The following is a 20,880-nucleotide window of genomic DNA, read 5'->3' as shown; positions in this document are numbered from 1 at the left end:
TTTTCCAAAATAGATGAAAAGTAGAATATTAGCTGGAAAGTTGTGAATAAAGCCCCACATGTACTGATTTGGCTAATAAGGCCTATGAGAAAGGATACAAGAATGAGCTTACCAATGAAAAAGACTGATATTCAAAAATACCACCTGTGTATTATGCACCTTTATGGGCAATAACTGATTTTATTCCTACATCGTTTCATGGTTAAGGGCACCAAGGCTTAGAGGTAAAGTAACAGTTCTAAGTCATGCAGTTAGTAAGCAACAAAGCCAAACCAGATCATTCGACTCTAAGCTTGGTCTCTTCTTATAAAACAAATTCCAAGGCATTTATCACTTCAAGTTGTAAACTACTCTAGAACCACCTTATCCAGTAGGACAACGGATTCTCTTTCTCAATGTTGCTCCCCTTGTTTGATTCTATTTCTTGTGTCTGTTATTAGCTGTTGAAAAGTAGTTGAAGAAGTAAATAATAGTGCCATCAATTTGTATCTTACACGTATGAAAAATAGTTGAAAATATTGCTTCAAAAGAATTGTTTTAATAGTTTGAGAGTTTCAGTGAATTTTATTCTCAGTTTACAGAATTTGGAGAGTGAACTTGGTTTCTGTATATGTGACTAATTTTTACTTGTGATTGGTGGTTTTCACAGTGTTATGGTTGCAAAGGGTAAAAATAGAAGATTAATGAAGTCTTTATAAGCAGTGCTCTATTTCATGTCTCTAAACCAAGTAGCAGAGATACCAGACTCGACAATGAGAGCAGACAGGTCAGCTCCGTGGTTCTAGATGATTGTGGTAAAAGGTGACAGCAAGCTGCATAAAATGTCATCAGTTATATGACACCAGAAACTGTACCTTCTTTGCTTTAAAAAAGTCTTAAGTTTGAGATAGCAAAACAGATAAAACCAATAGTCATCTCGGGGTCTTTATGTAATATAAACATATATTCACTTATGCCCAGGAATGAGGAGAGTGTTTGCGTGTGAAAAAACTTCAAACTTTGATGAAATCAAGGTCAGAATGAAAGTCTACGAGTGTGTACTTGTGTATGTATCTTTTAAGAGGCTCACCTCTTGTGGGCATGTAATTTGGCACAATGCTTCTGTTCTTTGGAAAGCAATTTTGCAAAATGTGCCAGGAGTTTTAGAAATGTCCTTAACCTTTGAACCAAAACTTTTGACTTATAGGAATTTGCCTTAGGACAAATGTGAAAGATGTCTATTACTATATTAGGTATGGAGTGAAAACTTTTAAATAACCTGAACATACAAGTATAAAAAAGTGTTTAGGAAAACTGAAGTGTATCCAAAGGATGAACTAGCTTGCAAGCAGCACGTGATGTTTAAAATATATATCTTCTATCACGGGGATGTATCTACTATCATATTGCCTAAAAAGGAGGGATCTAAATTTTTTTTTAATTGATTATGTCTCAATAGAAAATATGCATATTTTCTTTTATGATGATACTGATCAAAATGTATTTTCTTTTCTACTTATATATGTTCCCCATTAGATGAGGACAGGGATTATGTTTTATTGAGCATATTTCTCTTATACATAATGCTTGGGATAGCGTGCTAAGTTGCTTTAGTCGTGTCCGACTCTTTGCGATCCCATGGACTGTAGCCCACCCAGCTCCTCTGTCCATGGGATTTTCCAGGCAAGAGTCCTGGAGTGGGTTTCCATTTCCTTCTCCAGGGGGGTCTTCGCGACCCAGGGGCCCAAACTCCCTCCCCTGTGCCTCCTGCATTGGCAGGCAGATTCCTTACCACTGAGCCGCCTGGGAATATAACTTCTGTTGAGTGAATAAGTGAAAGAACTTCATCTTGTTGCCTTTATGCAAATCATAATTTTTACATATTATGTTTTATGTAGTTATTTTGTTGCATGTATGGTTAGAACAGAAAATTTTAAAAGTAATAGTTAATTTATATATTAGAAAAGAGAGATGGCGTTTCTTTCTCTAGAACTTCCGGAAGCTTAGATATTGTGAAATGGTTCTTTGTAATTAGGCTCTAATTTAAATAACCCTCTCTTAAAGGGCCAGCAGATCTATTGCTTGGCTTCCTTTCTACCCCAGGGTATTCTTTTACAGAATGGAAGTACCCAACAATACAATGCTGAATCACTGTTAGCTCTAATTTGGGAGACTGAGCCTTGAGATAATAGGTGTTTGGGGTCTGAGTCTGTGAATGCCACTTAGTCTAGGCTTTTGTTTCATCAAAGGATCTCCCCTTTATCCGCAAACATTTCTTTTCGCCTAGTATCCTCTTCTACAGTGCCCTTGTGAGGCAAACACACCTCTGCCCAAGATATTAACTCAGTTCATCAAATTGACTGCGGTGAGTTGAGACTTGACAACCAAAGCGAATACAGAATACCTATCTCAAGGCCAAGGTCACTCTGCTGAACTGCTTCTAAAGCCTTGGGATATTTGCTGCTATATCTCAGGTGGAATTTGTCTTCTCAAGAGAATCGTTGAGAAGAACCAGTGCTATGAAATTTTTTGTTTTTTGAAGAAAAATATAAGGACAAACGGGAGCCTTTTGCATGATCAGCAAGCAAAACACACCCCACAGGTTTATTATTCAATCAATCTAGTCAATCAGTAGGTTGCAAATGTCCTAATGTAACTGGAATACGTCATTTCTGTTTGGCTGCCAAGAAGATAATCTGACTCTTGGTTTTTTTTTTTGTTTTTTTTTTTTAACATTTTAATTAGATTTTTTTTTTTTTATAAGACAAACAAGAGTAATGATAATTTTAATATCTTTACAGCACTCAATTTACATAGGTTACTACTAGGAATAATTTTTTTTTTTTTCGATTCTTACATGTTATTATACATGTTTCAATGCCATTCTCCCAAATCATCACACCCTCTCCCTCTCCCTCTGAGTCCAAAAGTCCGCTATACACATCTGTGTCTCTTTTGCTGTCCTGCATACAGGGTCATCATTGCCATCTTCCTAAATTCCATATATATGTGTTAGTATACTGTATTGGTGTTTTTCTTTCTGGCTCACTTCACTCTGTATAATCGGCTCCAGTTTCATCCATCTCATCAGAACTGATTCAAATGTATTCTTTTTAATGGCTGAGTAATACTCCATTGTCTTGGTTTTATTTCCTCAACTGTATTCTCTGTTTAGACTCTAGAGCTGAAAATCAACAACTTCGGCAGAGGGATTTTTGATATAGAAAGGTTTGAGCTACAAGAAGACCAAATGTCCCATCTAAGAGAACAGCGCCACCATCTGCTTGTGCTACGAAGGTCCAGCTCACCGTCGACCTCCGGTGCACATTACGCTTCACTCTGCAGGCTTGCATGAGTGTAGAGATGACCTCAGTAGCTTCTGTAAAGCACTTTTGTGAAAATTTGAAAAAGGCACACCTGTTGGGTGTGTGCAGTCAGTTTGAATCAGGAACTTCCTGGGGTGGACTGCGTAGCATCTGGGGGCCCAAGGTTGGTCACCGGCCCCCTTTCACCTCTTCAGTTGTTATTCCCTGTGGAGGATGTGAGCGCACAACTCTGGATGGAGTCTTCATCCATGAGTGTGAGGACTGTATAAAACATTTGAGAGATGCGGTGTGATGAAGGAACACATCCAAATTTCAGTTGGCACAGGTCACAGGTGTTTACAGATCTGTAGGTCTTGTAGAAACAGTTTTTAAAATATTTCAGAAAACATCAGTCCTACTCATTTCAAATCGAGAAAGCACGAGGAACAGCCTGTTTTGATGTAGTGCCAGTATTTCAACTGCAAAATGGCAGTTTTCTGTGGTTCACCCTAAATAGTTCATCACATCAGTAGCATCTGGCTATTTTCTGATGCTCTGATTGCAACTGCTATTTGTCTCTTATCCGTACCTTGGGGCTTGATCTTCTTTCTCCACATATAGACCAAGTTGCTGTCTCTGGTAGCTGCCATATCCATCTGGCTCTGTTAACTCTTGATAGTACCGAAAAGAGTTTTGATTTAATATTATCATTACCGTCAGCCCGAGTGGGTGCCAATCAGGACCCCATAGTAAGTGAACAGTTTTCTGTAAGCAGACAGGAGAGTTGCCAGCTGTATTTGCTAATTATACCTAGAAAATAAAAATTTTATAATTAATTACGGGTAAATATTTTGCAAAATGTATATAGTGCTTTTGTAGGTCCTAATGTCCATTTATAATTTAGCTGTCATATGAAATAAGTGAAATCTTGCCTCCTAATGGGAAAAATTTTCCTAAGACATGTGGATGGCCTACAGACATGAAAAGATGCTCAGTATCGCTAATTAGTGGCTGCTGCTGCTAAGTCACTTCAGTCGTGTCCGACTCTGTGTTACCCCACAGACGGCAGCCCACCAGGCTCCTCCATCCCTGGGATTCTCCAGGCAAGAACACTGGAGTGGGTTGCCATTTCCTTCTCCAGTGCATGAAAGTGAAAAGTGAAAGTGAAGTCGCTCAGTGGTGTCAGACTTGTAGTGACCCCATGGACTGCAGCCCACCAGGCTCCTCTGCCCATGGGGTTTTCCAGGCAAGAGCACTGGAGTGGGGTGCCATTGCCTTCTCCAATCACTAATTAGTAGAGAAATGCAAAAGAAAACTACAATGAGGTATCATTTCACATCAGTCAGAATGGCCACCATTAAAAAGTCTACAAATAATAAATGCTGGAGAGTGTGTGGAGAAAGGGAACCGTTCTACACTGTCGGTGGGAATGTAAATTGGTGCCGCCGCTGTAGAGAACAGCATGGGTGTTCCTTAAAAAAACTAAAAATAGAACTACCATGTGACCCAGAAATCCCACTCTTGGACGTATATCTGAAGGAAATTCTTATTTTAAAAGGATAGATACACCCCAGTGTTTATTAAGCACTAATAAGCAGGGTGTGGAAACAACAAATGTCTATCGACAGAGAATGGATGAAGAAGATGCGGAAACACAACGGAATTTTTTCATTCATAAAAAAGAGTGAAATAATGCCATCGGCAGGAACATGGATGGATCTGGTGGTTATCAAATCAATATTAGGTGAAGTCAGACAGAGCATAAGATACACTTACATAAGGATTCTAAGAAAAAGAGATACAAATAAACATCTTTTTGCAAAATAGACTTAAGACATAGCAAACAGACTTACAGTTACCGAAGGGGATAGTGGTGGGGGTGGGATAAATTAGGAGTTTGGGATTAACAGGTACACAGTACTATATATAGAATGGTAAACAACAGAACCCACTGTCTAGCATAGGGAACTAGAGTCAATATCTTGTAATAAGCTATAATGGAAAAAAAAAATCCCCCCCCCAAAAAAAAAATATATATATATGGAGAAGGCAATGGCAACCCACTCCAGTGTTCTTGCCTGGAAAGTCCCATGGATGGAGGAGCCTGGTAGGCTGCAGTCCATGGGGTCACAAAGAGTCAGACACGACTGAGCGACTTCCCTTTCAATTTTCACTTTCATGCATTGGAGAAAGAAATGGCAACCCACTCCAGTGTTCTTGCCTGGAAAGTCCCATGGATGGAGGAGCCTAGTGGGCTGCAGTCCATGGGGTCACAAAGAGTCAGACATGCTTGAGTGACTTCCCTTTCAATTTTCACTTTCATGCATTGGAGAAAGAAATGGCAACCCACTCCAGTGTTCTTGCCTGGAGAATCCCAGGGGTGGGGGAGCCTGGTGGGCTGCCATCTATGGGGTAACACAGAGTCGGACACGACTGAAGTGACTTAGCAGCAGCAGCATATATATATATATCCATATATCCGAATCAATTTGTTGTACACCTGAAACTAACACAACATTGTAAACAAACTATAGTTCAATTTTAAAAAGATTTTTTTTAAGTTTATTGAATTTACTACTAAAAATGTAAAATAATAGGAGGAGACTCAAGCCGGCAGGACAGGAAGATCCGGACACATCTCCTCCCAAGGGTAAGTGTGAAGTCACTCAAGCATGTCTGACTCTTTGTGACCCCGTGGACTGTAGCCCACCAGGCTCCTCCATCCATGGGACTTTCCAGGCAAGAGTACTGGAGTGGGGTGCCATTGCCTTCCCCAAGAGATCTTCCTGACCCAGGGATTGAACCTGGGTCTCCTGCATTGTAGGCAGATGCTTTACCATCTTAGCCACCAGGGAAGTCCCAAGGATAAAACAAATCTATAACCACATAGGGAATAACTCCTTTGAAACGGGACTTGAAAACAGAGCCTCCACAATAAAAGGTGAGAAGACAGTATTGGGGCAGGTAGAAGAGGCAAAGAGAAGATGTCACCTGGGCGGCGGGGGGGGGGGGGGAGGTCACACCCCAGCTGCCAGGATCCGCAGTGAGAGGGACCTCAAAGGACCTCAGACCTTTGCCCTGAAGCATGACAAATTCAAGTTCCAAATCTGGCACCCCAACTCTTGGATCCTTGCAGAGGAGAAATGAGCCCCCAAAACAACTGGCTTTGAGAACCAATGAGACCACATCCAGGAAAAGTGTAAAACTGCAAGGAACGGAACACCTATTCTTACCAAGCTTGTGCAGACATATTGTTGTTGCTGAATCACTGAGTCATATCCTACTCTTTGTGACCCCATGGATAGAAGCACGCCTGGTGCCCAGACATGCTTGGTCCAAAAACCAGGGCAAAAACACCAGGCTGAAAAGCACAAGGATATAAGTGAAGGGAATCCACCTGCTAATTTTGAAGCATTGACAGAGAGACAGGAACCAGGTGGGAACTTCTCCAGGAACTGAGACAGTGCAGAAACCAGTTTTGCAACCTCAGGTGCCCTGCTAATGCCAGCAGTGGTGGGCATCATTTGGAATTCTCCCTCTAATCTGTTAGTGCCAGTGGGCGTGCCCTGCTAAGAGCCTGCATAGCCTGGTGCCTTTGCCAGGCCCCACAGCAGGTCTGGGGGCCAACCCTGCCCAGCCTTATGCTGTAGCCCTGGCCCCACCTCTATGGGACGACACGCAGCACACCTCAGGGGACAGCCCTAGTGGGCCTGGTTCTGGTGGCCGGGTGGGATTGCATTCTGAAGCCCTACTTATCTCCTAAATAGGCCAAATCCTTCAAGAATGGGTGATTCTGAGTAGCTGATTTACCTAATAAGTAGAAACAAACACAGAGGATTAGGCAAAGTAAGGAGATAGAGGAATATATTTTAATTGAAAGAATAAGACACAACTTCAGAAAAAGAACTAAATGAAACAGAGATAAACCATCAACCTGATACTCAAAATAATGGTAATGAAATGCTCAGTGAACCTGAGAGAAGACTGTGGACACAGTAGAAAGTTCAAAAAGAGAACGTGTAAGAAAGGACCAAGTAGAAGTTACCATTGTCCTGAACAAGGCACTCAAGGGGTTCAAAACAGACCGGGTGAGGAACACTGGAACTCGCCCAGATGGCAGAAAAATGAACAAAGAAATAAAAGTAAAACCACTTTATGGGAACTTTTGGACAACATCAAGGAGAATAACATTCACATTATAGCTGCCTCATTAGACGGAGAGAGAGAAAGGACCAGAAATGATTTTTATAAAAAATGGCTGTAGAATTTCCTAATGTGGTGAGTGAAATAGACAACCAGGTCCAGGAAGCCTATATGTTCCAAATAAGATGAATCCAAAGTCACACACACCAAGACACATTATAATTAAAACAATAAAAGTTAGAGAATTCTAAAGGCAGCAAGAGAAAAATGACTTGTTACATAGAAGGAAAATCTTATAAAGCTATCAACAGATATTTCAGCAGAAACTTTACAAGGCAGAAGAGAGTGGCTAAACATTCAAAGTGCTGAAGCCAAAGCTGAGTAGAATTCTCTACTTAGCAAGATTATCATTCAGAATTGAAGGAGAGATAAAGGGTTTTCCAGACAAGCAAAGCTAGAGAAATTTATTACCACTAAAATAACTTTATGAGAAATGCTAAAGGGACTTTGAAGGGTACTAATTAGTAAAATACAAAACAGAAAGAAAGAAAAAACCCATGAAAGTAAAAATCTCATTGGTAAACGTACATGTATAGCAAAGGTAAAGATTTCTCACTCACAGAGCTGGTGTGTGAAGTTTAAAAGGTGAAAGTAGTAAAAGTAACTACAACTACAGTAGTTGTTACATAAGTTCAGCAGCTCAGTTTTGTCCGACTCTGTGACCCCATGGGCTGCAGCACCCAGCCCTCCCTGTTCATCACCAACTCCCGGAGTTTATTCAAACTCATGTTCATTGCGTCGGTGATGCCATCCAGCCATCTCATCCTCTGTCAACCCCTTCTCCTCCCGCCTTCAATCTTTCCCAGCAGCAGGGTCTTTTCAAATGAGTCAGCCCTTCACATCAGGTGGCCAAAGTATTGTAGTTTCAGCTTCAGTATCAGTCCTTCCAATGCACATTCAGGACTGATCTCCTTTAGGATGAATTGGTTGGATCTCCTTGCAGTCCAAGGGACTCTCAAGAGTCTTCTCCAACACCACAGTTCAAAAGCATCAATTCTTTGGTGCTCAGATTTCTTTATAGTCCAACTCTCACAGCCATACATGACTACTGGACAAACTATAGGTTTTAGATGGACCTTTGTTGGCAAAGTAATGTCTGCTTTTGAATATGCTATCTAGGTTGGTCATAACTTTTCTTCCAAGGAACAAGCATCATTCAGTTTCATGGGTGCAGTCACCATCTGCAATGATTTTGGAGCCCCTAAAAATAAAGTCAGCCACTGTTTCCACTGTTTCCCCATCTATTTGCCATAAGTGATGGGACTGAATGCCATGATCTTCATTTTCTGAATGTTGAGCTTTAAGCCAACTTTTTCACTCTCCTCTTTCACTTTCACCAAGAGGCTCTTTAGTTCTTCTTTTTTTTTCTGCCATAAGGGTGGTGTCATCTGCATATCTGAGATTATTGATATTTCTCCCAGCAATCTTGATTCATGTATGGATGGGAGAGTTGGAGTATAAAGAAAGCTGAGTACCAAAGAATTGATGTTTTTGAACTGTGGTGTTGGAGAAGACTCTTGAGAGTCCCTTGGGCTGCAAGGAGATCCAACCAGTCCATTCTAAAGGAAATTAGTCCTGAAAATTCATTGGAAGGACTGATGCTGAAGCTGAAGCTTCCATACTTTGGTCACCTAATGTGAAGAACTGGAAAAGTTCTTTATGTTGGGAAAGATTGAAGGCGGGAGGAGAAGGGGACAACAGAGGATGAGATGATTGGATGGCATCACCAACTCTTTGAACATGAGTTTGAGTAAGCTCTTGGAGTTGGTGTTGAACAGGGAAACCTGGTGTGCTGCAGTCCATGGGGTTGCAAAGAGTCAGACACGACTGAGTGAATGGAACTGAACTGACATCTGCATGTACATTAAATAAGCAGGGTGACAATATTCAGCCTTGACGTACTCCTTTACTGATTTGGAAACAGTGTGTTGTTCCATGTCCAGTTCTAACTGTTGCTTCCTGACCTCCATACAGATTTCTCAGGAGGCAGATCAGGTGGTCTAGTATTCCCATCTCTTGAAGAATTTTCCACAGTTTGTTGTGATCCACACAGTCAAAGGCTTTGGCGTAGTCAGTAAAGCAGAAGTAGATGTTTTTTTCTAGAACTCTCTTGCTTTTTTGATGATCCAGCAGATGTTGGCAATTTGATCTCTGGTTCCTCTGTCTTTTCTAAATCCAGCTTGAACATCTGGAAGTTCTCAGTTGAAGCCTGGCTTGGAGAATTCTGAACATTACTTTGCTAGCATGTGAGATGAGTGCTATTGTGCGGTAGTTTGAACATTCTTTGGCATTGCCTTTCTTTGGGATTGGAATGAAAACAGACCTTTTCCAGTCCTGTGGCCACTGCTGAGTTTTCCAAATTTGTTGGGATATTGAGCGCAGCACTTTCACAGCATCATCTTTTAGGATCTGAAACAGCTTGATAATTAGTTAACTGATTCACAAAATACAAAGATGTACAATGTGACATCCAAACATAGACCACTGTAGGCAGGAGGTAATAGAATTTTTGAGTTTTGAATGCTCTCAGCTTGAAATAGACTGTTAAATATGCAGTCTGTTATATGTGAAAATGATGGTAACCACAAAGCAAAAAAATACCCCGTACACAAAAAATAACAAGAATGGCACATAACTATAAACCTAAAGGAAACTAACAAAACTCAGGGGAAGAGAACCAGAGCAGAAGAAAGGAGCAGAGAGGAACTATATATAAACAGCTAAGAAGCAATGCAATGGCATAGAGCACATATCTATCAATAATTATTCAAAATGTAAGTGGGCTATATTGACTAATGGAAAGACATACAGAGGCTGAATGGATTTTCTTGTAAAAGGTACATACATATGCTGCGTAACAAAGATTTACTTAAAAAAAAGAAAGACTGAAAGTGAAGGGATGGAAAAACATACTCCATTAAAATAGAAATAAAAAGGCAGATAGAGTAGCTATTCTCACAGCAGACAATATGTACTATAAAATGCACAGGGCCAGCATGAAAACAGCGTTTATTATCTCAGTAATTACTATTGCTGTTCAGTCACTATGTCGTGTCTGACTCTCTTCGACCCCACGGCCTGCAGCATGCCAGGCCTCCCTGCCCATCACCAACTCCCGGAGTTTCCTCAAATGCCGGGAGCCAGCGTGAGGAATTCCACCCGTGACAAGGTCATGCGGCAGAGCTCTGATGGCAAGGCTAATCAGACCTCAGGTTCCCCACCCCCACCCCGGAATTTCCTGAGCATCCACCCCCCAAAAAATAAGAATCTGCCCGCTTTTCCACTCTTCTGACATTCTCTGGAAAAAGTCAATTCAGGGCTTTAGTCTTCTGCATTTGAAAGAGTGTTTCAATCCAAAAACCCCTCTGATGGCTTTTTAGCCTGCCTGCAGGACTCGTACAGCTGCTCATGTGATTGTTTGAGGCCTCCCGGACTGCCGGAGACACAGGAAGCTTAAAACATCCTAGGAATGTCGAGGCTTCCGAGGAGTCAAAATCATTAGAATAGGACCGATTAAAGGTTTCATTTGTTGAGCCAATACTTGCTGCCAAATTTTCATATCTTTTATTTTTAGGTATAGTTGGTATGTAGAAAAACAGGTAGTAGACCTGGAATTAGCAACATTAGATCTTTGAGTTAAGCACCTTCTTTGTTATAACCCACTGCACCTTTGTTCTACAGGAATGTAACTTTTTTGTACTTTGAGGGTGATGCAGAGTAAAGAAAAAACACTTCTGGGGAAAAGGAGTTTTCTGGACAATTATCCAGGAAGAGAGCCATAAAAATGTTAACAAGCCTCTTGGCCAGAAGATAATGTAAACCACCTGAGACCTTTTGTATATGGGAGGGTATGCAAAAAGAAAGCCTTGTCTTAATGAGAGTCAGGACTGCTGCCCCTGCATAACCCTATTTCTTTATGTACAACTTGAGGTATATAAGCTGATCTTGAAAAATAGTTTTTGGAGTCTTGCACCAATGCTGGGCTTCCCCATGTCGCTCTTTTCTTTTTCTGGCTGAATTCCCATCTGGAGCAGGGAGGCTCATCATGTCTACTTATTTGTCCTGGCTTCTAAGATCCGTAAGCGAGAGAGCCCAAGGCAGGGCACTCCCCAACATTCAAGTGGACGCCGGTGGCCTAACGTAGATGGTGCAAGTTCCTTGTCTGGAACTTTATTGGTCTTCCACATAATCCAAGTTATTCAGCCTCTTCTCTCCACCTAAATTTCCTACTGTATTATTTTCTTCCTAATCTAATCTTATATTAATAAACTAAGTTTTTCTCACGCCAACGCCGTCCCTGCTTCGAATTCCCTGGATCCACCAGGGCAGGACCCCGGCACTCAAACCCATGTGCATTCAGTCGGTGATGCCATCCAGCCATCTCATCCTCTGTCGTCCCCTTCTCCTCCTGCCCCCAATCTTTCCCAGCATCAGGGTCTTTTCAAATGAGTCAGCTCTTTGCATCAGGTGGCCAAAGTTACCGGAGTTTCAGCTTCAACATCAGTCCTTCCAATGAATATTCAGGACTAGTTTCCTTTAGGATGGACTGGTTGGATCTCCTTGCAGCCCAAGGGACTCTCAAGAATCTTCTCCAACACCACAGTTCAAAAGCATCAATTCTTCGGTGCTCAGCTTTCTTTATAGTCCAACTCTCACATCCATATGTGACTACTGGAAAAATCATAGCTTTGATTAGATGAGCCTTTTCTAGCAAAGTAACGTCTCTGCTTTTTAACATACTGTCTAGGTTTGTCATAGCTTTTCTTCCAAGGAGCAGGCATATTTTAATTTCATGGCTGTAGTCACCATCTGCTGTGATTTTGGAGCCCCCCAAAAATAAAGTCTGACACTGTTTCCACTGTTTCTCCATCTATTTGCCATAAGTGATGGGACCTGATGCCATGATCTTCATTTTCTGAATGTTGAGCTTTAAGCCAACTTTTTCACTCTCCTCTTTCACTTTCATCAAGAGGCTCTTTAGTTCCTCTTCACTTTCTGCGATAAGAGTGGTGTCATCTGCATATCTGAGGTTATTGATATTTCTCCCAGCAATCTTGATTCCAGCTCGTGCTTCATCCAGCCCAACATTTTGCATGATGTACTCTGCATAGAAGTTAAATAAGCATGATGACAATATACAGCCTTGTTGTTCATGATATTGAAGATAGTATGCTATGTAAAATAAATTATGTGCAGCAAGACATATACTGTATAGTTTCATTCCTATGTGGACTTCAATAAACAAAGGAAATGATCAAAAAATAAAACTAAGCAAGCTACAGATACACAGTTTAGATTCATGACTACCAGAAGATAAAGGGATTGAGAAAAACAGGTGAAGAGGGTCAGCTCTGTGGTGATGAATTGCAAGTAGACTTGTGGTAGAGATCGGCTTTTAGAGTGTATAGATGTTGAATTACAGTGCTGTATACCTGAAACATACGTAAGATAACAACGGACTTTGAGAGACTGGCACACATGCTTACATGTTTTCCTTCTTTGTTTATTTTAAGAAAAGACAGGAAGGAAGGAAACTAGTTAAATATCCATCCTTAGAGCAATGGATAAACTGTGATGTATGCCTACAGTAGTTAAAACGCAGCAATTAGATACACTTTTCTCAATGTGGATAGATCTCAAAAACAAAATTTACTGGGTGTAATGGAACAGACTTCAAAATGATCCACATTAAGAATGATACAATCTTTTGTAAATTTTAGAAACGTGTAAAACTTTTCTACATGCTGTGCTGTTTAAGCACACACAAAAATATGATGGAAAGCTTGTTTGGAGACCTGTCCACTCCAGAATTAGGTGTGCTTCTGGGGAAGGATGAGAGGGGCCAGCACCGAGCAAGTCGGACCACCTGCATCTCTAACGCTGTTAAACGAAAAATCAGTTTATGGGAAGATTTTACCATTCATCAGCGGTGGAGAATATGTACCTTGGTGTCATTCAGATTACTGTCTTTAGTTTTTATGTTTGAATACTTAACAATAAAAGCCATATTACAAAGATCATCTGTGTAAGTCTGTTATAACACAGGCTCACACTTTGCAGTATAACAAACACGAGAATCTCTTAATAGTGTAATAATGGCTCCATGGATTCTTTAGAGAGATTTTTACTTCCTTCACTTTCCAGTATGGAACACCAAGGCTGCAGAGGCTTCACAGAAATTGCTGATCTCTCTCTCTGAATCACTGGAGAAGTCTCCCTCTGGGTGAGGTTGGGTCTGTCCAACTCTGTGGCTAACAAGAGAGGTGTGGATGGACAGAGCTTGGTAAACCACATGCGGCCTGTGCTTCCCTCTCAGCCTCTAGCCGCTCACCCCTGAAGCACGTTTAATGCACATGTGATGAGCTGCTCTGGGGCCTGTTTTGCTGAGGAGTCAGGAGAACAGGAGACACTGCTGAGTGCTGCGTGCTTGTGTCTGCTGAAGGTGGAGGGGGGACCTGGGTAAAGTCTGGTGTGTGAGAGACAGAAAACCTGAAACTGGAGAACGTGGTCTGATTTGTGAGTCTCCCAGTGTTTTGGAGAAACGGTCTTGTGATCTCTCCTTTCCTCTTAGACACCTCACTGTGATACCAGAGGTTTGGGTTTTTCTACACATCAAGCAATTCTGCCGCTCCCGCTGGGCACCCTGCGGTCCAACGTCAGATCCCAGAGGCTGAGGGCACAGTCCTCAAGGCTGCGCCTGCTTCCCCGCTCCAGATGCCATCCCAAGGTTGTCACCTGTTTCTCTGACTTGCTCGCCTCGTACAGGAAGTGCCTGTCTGAACCCGCCCTGGTGGCGGTGCTTTAGTCTCTAGTCGCGTCTGACTCTGCCACTCCTTGGACTGTGATCCGCCAGGCTGCTCTGCCCGTGGGATGTACCAAACGAGAATCCTAGAGTGGATCACCATTTCCTTCTCCAGGGGGTCTTCCCGACCCTGGTCTCCTGCACTGCGGGTGGACTCTTTAGCACCTGAGCCTCCAGGAAAGTTCACGGCTTCAAGTAATTCGCTAGAGCTAGTAACAGCTCAGGAGAGCTTTTGACATCCTAGAGTATTCATCTAGTAGATGGTACAACTCAGGAACCGCCTGATGGAAGAGGCGCAGAGGGCGCGGAGCCTCCACACCTTGCTGGGGAGCTCTCCCAGCTCCTCCAAGGCCGCTTCCAGTCCAGCCCTTCCAGGTTTTATGGAGGCATCAAAATGTAGGCAGGGTTGATTAAATCGTTAGCAATGGGTGAGCGCCGAAGAATTGATGCTTTTGAACTGTGGTGTTGGAGAAGACTCTTGAGAGTCCCTTGGACTGCAAGGAGATCCAGCCAGTCCATTCTGAAGGAGATCAGCCCTGGGATTTCTTTGGAAGGAATGATGCTAAAGCTGAAACTCCAGTACTTTGGCCACCTCATGCGAAGAGTTGACTCATTGGAAAAGACTCTGATGCTGGGAGGGATTGGGGGCAGGAGGAGAAGGGGACGACCGAGGATGAGATGGCTGGATGGCATCACGGACTCAATGGACATGAGTCTGAGTGAACTCCGGGAGTTGGTGATGGACAGGGAGGCCTGGCGTGCTGCGATTCATGGGGACACAAAGAGTCCGACACGACTGAGCGACTGATCTGAACTGAACTGAACTGAACTGAATGGGTGATTGGCTCAGCCTCCAGCTCCTCTTCTCTCAGTGGCGGTGGGGCTGAGGCCGAACGCGCCAGCCTCCTAACCACATGGGTGGCTCTACCAGCAGCCCAGCCACCTCCTCAGGGGCTTACTGAAAGTCAGCTCATGAACAAGCGCAGGTGTGTTGGAAAGGGGCTTGTTGAGAATAACGAGGCACTCCTCCCACTTTATCACTCCGTTTATCCTTATCACTCTGGAGCTATTTCCCTTTGGCGCTGTACGACGAAATGGGGGCTTCCCTGGTGGCACTAGTGATAACTCACCAGTTAATGCAAGAGACATAAGGGATGTGGATTCCATCCCTGAGTCGAGAAGATCCCCTGAGGAGGGCGTCGCAACCCACTCCAGTGTTCTTGCCTAGAGCATCCCATGGACAGAGTGTCTGGCAGGCCACAATCCACAGGTTTGCAAAGAGGTGGCCACGGCTGAAGCAACTAGCAAGCATCCATGGACAGCAAATAGTAGAAGAAAAGATTAGCCCATTGCTTTGGAAATTACAAGAATTTTAGGAGCTCTGTTCCAGGAAGACCTAATATGTATTTGTTATTATAAATCACAATGTCACATATGGAATTAGGTTAAACTATTACACTTTAGTCATTGTATAGGCCATTTCTTAGAATCCACAAATGAAAATTATGGAACAACTTTGAGATGAGAAAATTCATAAAATTATTCACCAAAACTCCATAGTCTCCATTAACAGATTTTCACACAGAACATGACTAAGTGGAGATATCCAAGACAAGATGAGAAAAAAAGGTAAAGTGTTAAACATAGAAATTATTCGTATTGTTTTGTAATGTAATAAACCTTAATATCCTGTATGCTATACATATGTCATGCAGAAACTATTTTAGTAAGATTGATTAAAAGAGTCTGTTGGATTTAAAGCTCAGTTGAACTTTATCATTCTCCTGGTACTAATTGTAATTCCTTTGGAAGTCAGTATGTTTAAGTATTTTTATCTGTACTATAGAATGGTATGAGGCAATAGAATATAGACTTATCACGGTCAAGTTCAAATAATACATGTTAACAGAGAAAAGAGCTGTTTAGGTTTTTTTCATTTGTTTCGGTAATTATTATTCGTGAATCTTCTGGAAATTCATTTGTTGGGAGGTCATACTCCAGTACTCATGGCCCAGCACCAGGGCTCGTGGCTTGCTGAGCTGAGGGCAAGTTGGACTTTGGTCCACAGACAGCCCACAGTCAGACAAACTTATTCAGTACCTGACCTGCTCAGTTGCTTGTGTCAACCTTGGCTCTTCTCCCCAAAAGTCACGATAGCTCATAAAACCCTGACCTTGGCATTAGCACAGAGCCCACACTTGAACATTGGAGCGTGGCTACAGCAGACACATGCGTTATATAGCAGTGCAGTCCCTGCTCTCGGTGATTTACATGAATTTATGCAGAAGCAAATAACAGAAAATGGTTAGGGATATATAAATGCAGGCAATGAAGATCCTGTACTTCAAAGACCGAGCTTAGTGGGAATGCAAGCAGCAACACTGAGAAATCTGCACAATGAATACATCAGCTCTGCTAGATCGAAATGCATGGACCAGCGTGGAGCGCAGAACGGGGCCGAGATATAATGTACGTCCAGGGTGTGCCTGTTTGTGTGTTTCGCTGTTGCTTCAAAACAATTTAAACCCAAATAATATCTCTATTACTTAGGAAAAATGTGATTAGAGTCTGTTTTCAGATTACTGGTTAAGGGATAATTACATAGTTATATTTACAATAATTTATATATATATATGATAATTTTATAATGAGAAGTATAGCAGATATTTAAATATTTTATTTTCATGTTTTGAAATAAAGATCTCCAGAATTTAGGCCTTGGTTGGAGAAATCCCTTCAACAAAACATGTCAAGATTATTTCTTAGATTTTTGTTAATGGGTCTTATAAGTCATCTGGGCAAATGTTTGCTGCTCACTGTGGTCCCCTTTCTATAGCATTTGTGTCCATCAGCCATCTCAGCGTAAGTATTCCTGGTAACAGGAAACACTGTATTTGAGGTAGCTTGTTATCTTTGAGGCAGCCTTAGCTATTAGATACAATTATATTCATGCTGAGATGAAACCTTTTGTCTTACAATGTTGATCCATGAACCTTGCTTCTGCTCCTTGGACAGACCTTCAGCAAGGCTGCTGTCTCATCTGTGTGGCAGTGCTGCAAATGTATGAAATGGTATAATTTTCTCATCGTTAGGCTGAGAAAGCAATGACTGGAAAACCACAAAGCGAATTGAAGACGGAAAGGAAAAAGCAGGAAGCAGAGATTATCCGGGTCTATGTTTCTGCAGACACGTACACCCCTCTCTGAGGATTTCTTATTTGTAAAGAACAAACCTTTTTGTGATTATATAATCACATGCTGAGCAAATGTCTTTTGTTTTCCAATTGCCGATGAATAACACCTATTAAGAAGAGCCTTTACAAGGGGAGAGGAACCAATTACCTGGCCTCCCTGCCTCTAAAATTGTAGTTAGTATTAAAACAGCAAAAGTAAAGAGTGTTTGGGGTGATGCTTTATAGCATACTTCATAGCATGAGATAAACATCTTAGTTTTTTCCTTCAGTGGATTTTTGTTGGAAATTATAGAATTTGGTAAAGTATTTTAGGTCATTTGGTATCAGTAAGTGTCTAAGCAGTTGATGGGAAAATGGTATCATAGTCTTTTTTTCATTCCAGGAGATGTATTCCAAAATACTAACTTTAATTTTTACTCATGCCAAAAGCTTGTAAGGAGCTGGCCTAGAAAGTTTCCCCCCAAATAAATATTATTCTCAGAATGGAGGATTAGCTAAGTAAGTTTTGATACAATGATTATTGCATATCCATTAAGTTATGGTAATAAAAACAGGAACAAATGGGGAAATATTAATGATAGTGTATGTTGTTCAAACTCCAGGAGATCACGAAGGACAGGGAAGCCTGGCATGCTGCAGTCTATCGTGTTTCAAACAGTCAGATGCGACTTAGCAACTAAACAACAACATTTCAGTTAGGAAAACTTTTAACTTCAAATACCAGAAAATCCAAATATCGTGGTTTGAACACACTGGAGTTTATTTTTCTTTCTTGGTAAAAGGTCTTGATAGGCTTTTGCTGGACTAAATTCTCCAATCAAAAGATTGAGAGTGGTAGAATGAATTTTAAAAATAAGAGAGAGACCAGTCTACATGCTGCTGACAAGACAGTCCCTTTAGATGTAAAGACACACACAGCCGGAAAGTGAAGAGGCAGAGAAGATGCTCCACACACATGGAGTCCAAAAGGAAGCCGGAGTAGCTATGCTTATATCTCAGAAAATCGACTTTAAAACAAAGAACTCTAATAAAAGACAAAGACAGGCATTACATAATGATAAAGGGGTCACTCCAACAACAGCATATAACATTTGTAAATATTCATGCACCCAACATAAAAAGCATAAAATATAGCAAATAGACACATATATGTGCATGTGTGATAAGTCGCTTCAGTCATGTCTGACTCTTTACAATCCAATGGACTGTAGCCCAGCAGACTCCTCTGTCTGGGGGATGCTCTCTGCAGGAATACTGGAGTGGGTTGGAGTGGGAAGATCCTCCTCCAGGGGGTCTTCCCAGCCTGGTGGTCAGACCAGTGTCTCTTAATCTCCTGCACTGGCAGGTAGGGTCTTTACGCTACCACCACCTGGGAAAGCCACATGTGTATCGACTGGTTGGTGTTTAGTTTCTAAGTCCTGTCTGACTCTGTGAGCTCATGGACTGGAGTACAGCAGGCTTCCCTTGTCCTTCACTATGCCCTGGAGTTTGCTCAACTTCACGTCTATTGAGTCACTGATGCCATCCAACCATCTCATCCTCTGCTGCCCTCTTCTCCATTTGCCTTCAATCTTTCCCAGCATCGAGGTCTTTGCCAATGAGTAGGCTCTTCTCATAAAGTGACCTGAGTATTGGAGATTCAGCTTCAGCATCAGTCCTTCCAATGAATATTCAGGACTGATTCCCTTTAAGATTGACTGGATTGATCTCGTCACAGGCCAATGGACTCTCAAGAGTCTTCCCAACACCACAGTTCAAAAGCATCAATTCTTCAGTGCTTAGCCTTCTCTATCATCCAGCTCTCACATCCACACATGACTACTGGAAAAACCATAGCTTTGACTGTATGGACCTTTGTCAGGAAAATGATGTCTTTGCTTTTTAATATGCTGTCTAGGTCTATCATAGCTTTCCTTCTAAAGAACATGTGTCTTTTAATTTCATGTGTGTGTGTGTGTGTGTGTGTGTGTCGATGTCTGTGCTATGCCACTTCAGTGGTGTCCAACTCTTTGCAACCTATGGACGGTAGCCCACCAACCTCCTCTGTCCATGAAGTTCCCAGGCACTAATACTGGAGTGGGTTGCCATGCTCTCCTCCAGGGGCTCTTCCTGCTGCAGGATTGAACCTGCATCTCTTATGTCTCCCGCATCGGCAGGAAGGATTTCTTACCACTACAGCTACGTGGGAAGCCTATGTATGTGTGTGTGTGTGCGTGTGTGTGTGTGTGTGCGTGCATGTGTGTGTGTACATGTATATGTGTATAGATACATATATGTTTATATATATATATTAACAGACCTAATGGATGAATAGACAGCAATTCAATAGGGGGTTTTAATACCCTTCTTATATTTTATGCATGGATCATCCAGCATAAAATCAATAAGCAAATGGCCTTAAGTCACATGTTAGATCAAGTGGACACACACACACACATGTATACCCACATACATAGAGAGAAGACCACTCTATCCAAAAGCATCAGAATATGTACTGTTCTAACTGCATGTAGAACATATTCCAGGGTAGATTATATGTTAAGCCACAAAATAGACCTCAAAACAAATTTAAGAGATTGAAATCATATCAAGCACTGTTTCTAATCATGTAGTATGAAACTAGTAATTAACTACAGGAAGCAAACTGGAAAATTCACAAACACTTAGAGATTAATCTCTATGCTTACAAATAACTTGTGGGTCAAAGAAGAAATCAAGACAAATTAAAAAAACACTTTTAGACAAATGAAAATGGAAATATATGAATATATACAACAGGAGCAGTTGTAAAGGGAAGGTCATAGCAAAGAAATGCCTTAACCTGGAATGTCACGTCCATGAATCAAGGCAAATGGGAAGCGGTCAAACAGGAGATGGCAAGAGTGAAAGTCGACATTCTAGGAATCAGCAAACTGAAACGGACTGGAATGGGTGAATTTAACTCAGATGACCATTATATCTACTACTGCGGGCAGGAATCCCTCAGAAGAAATGGAGTAGCCATCATGGTCAACAAAAGAGTCCGAAATGCAGTACTTGGATGCAATCTCAAAAACAACAGAATGATCTCTGATCGTTTCCAAGGCAAACCATTCAATGTCATGGTAATCCAAGTCTATGCCCCAACCAGTAACACTGAAGAAGCTGAAGTTGAAGGGTGCTATGAAGACCTACAAGACCTTTTAGAACTAACACCCAAAAAAGATGTCCTTTTCATTATAGGGGACTGGAATGCAAAAGTAGGAAGTCAAGAAACACCTGGAGTAACAGACAAATTTGGCCTTGGAATGAGGAGTGAAGCAGGGCAAAGACTAATAGAATTTTGCCAAGAAAATGCACTGGTCATAGCAAACACCCTCTTCCAACAACACAAGAGAAGACTCTACACATGTTTATCA

At 41.7% G+C, this 20,880-nt stretch overlaps 1 protein-coding gene and 1 non-coding gene across 2 annotated transcripts in view; one reads left to right on the top strand and one right to left on the bottom strand.

The window, feature by feature from the left end:
• Positions 1–20,880, top strand: part of KCNH8 (potassium voltage-gated channel subfamily H member 8) — a 476,728-nt gene that overhangs the window by 124,958 nt on the left and 330,890 nt on the right. The window lies entirely within an intron of this gene.
• TRNAC-ACA lies at positions 6,067–6,139 on the bottom strand. Its single transcript has one exon. It is a non-coding gene; the product is annotated as a tRNA-Cys (tRNA).

The sequence above is a fragment of the Oryx dammah genome, unplaced genomic scaffold (assembly GCF_014754425.2).
Source record: "Oryx dammah isolate SB20612 unplaced genomic scaffold, SCBI_Odam_1.1 HiC_scaffold_2, whole genome shotgun sequence".
Classification (NCBI taxonomy): Eukaryota; Metazoa; Chordata; class Mammalia; order Artiodactyla; family Bovidae; genus Oryx; species Oryx dammah.
The sequence above is the reverse complement of the archived record's forward strand: the minus strand, read 5'-3'. Positions and strand labels throughout refer to the sequence as shown.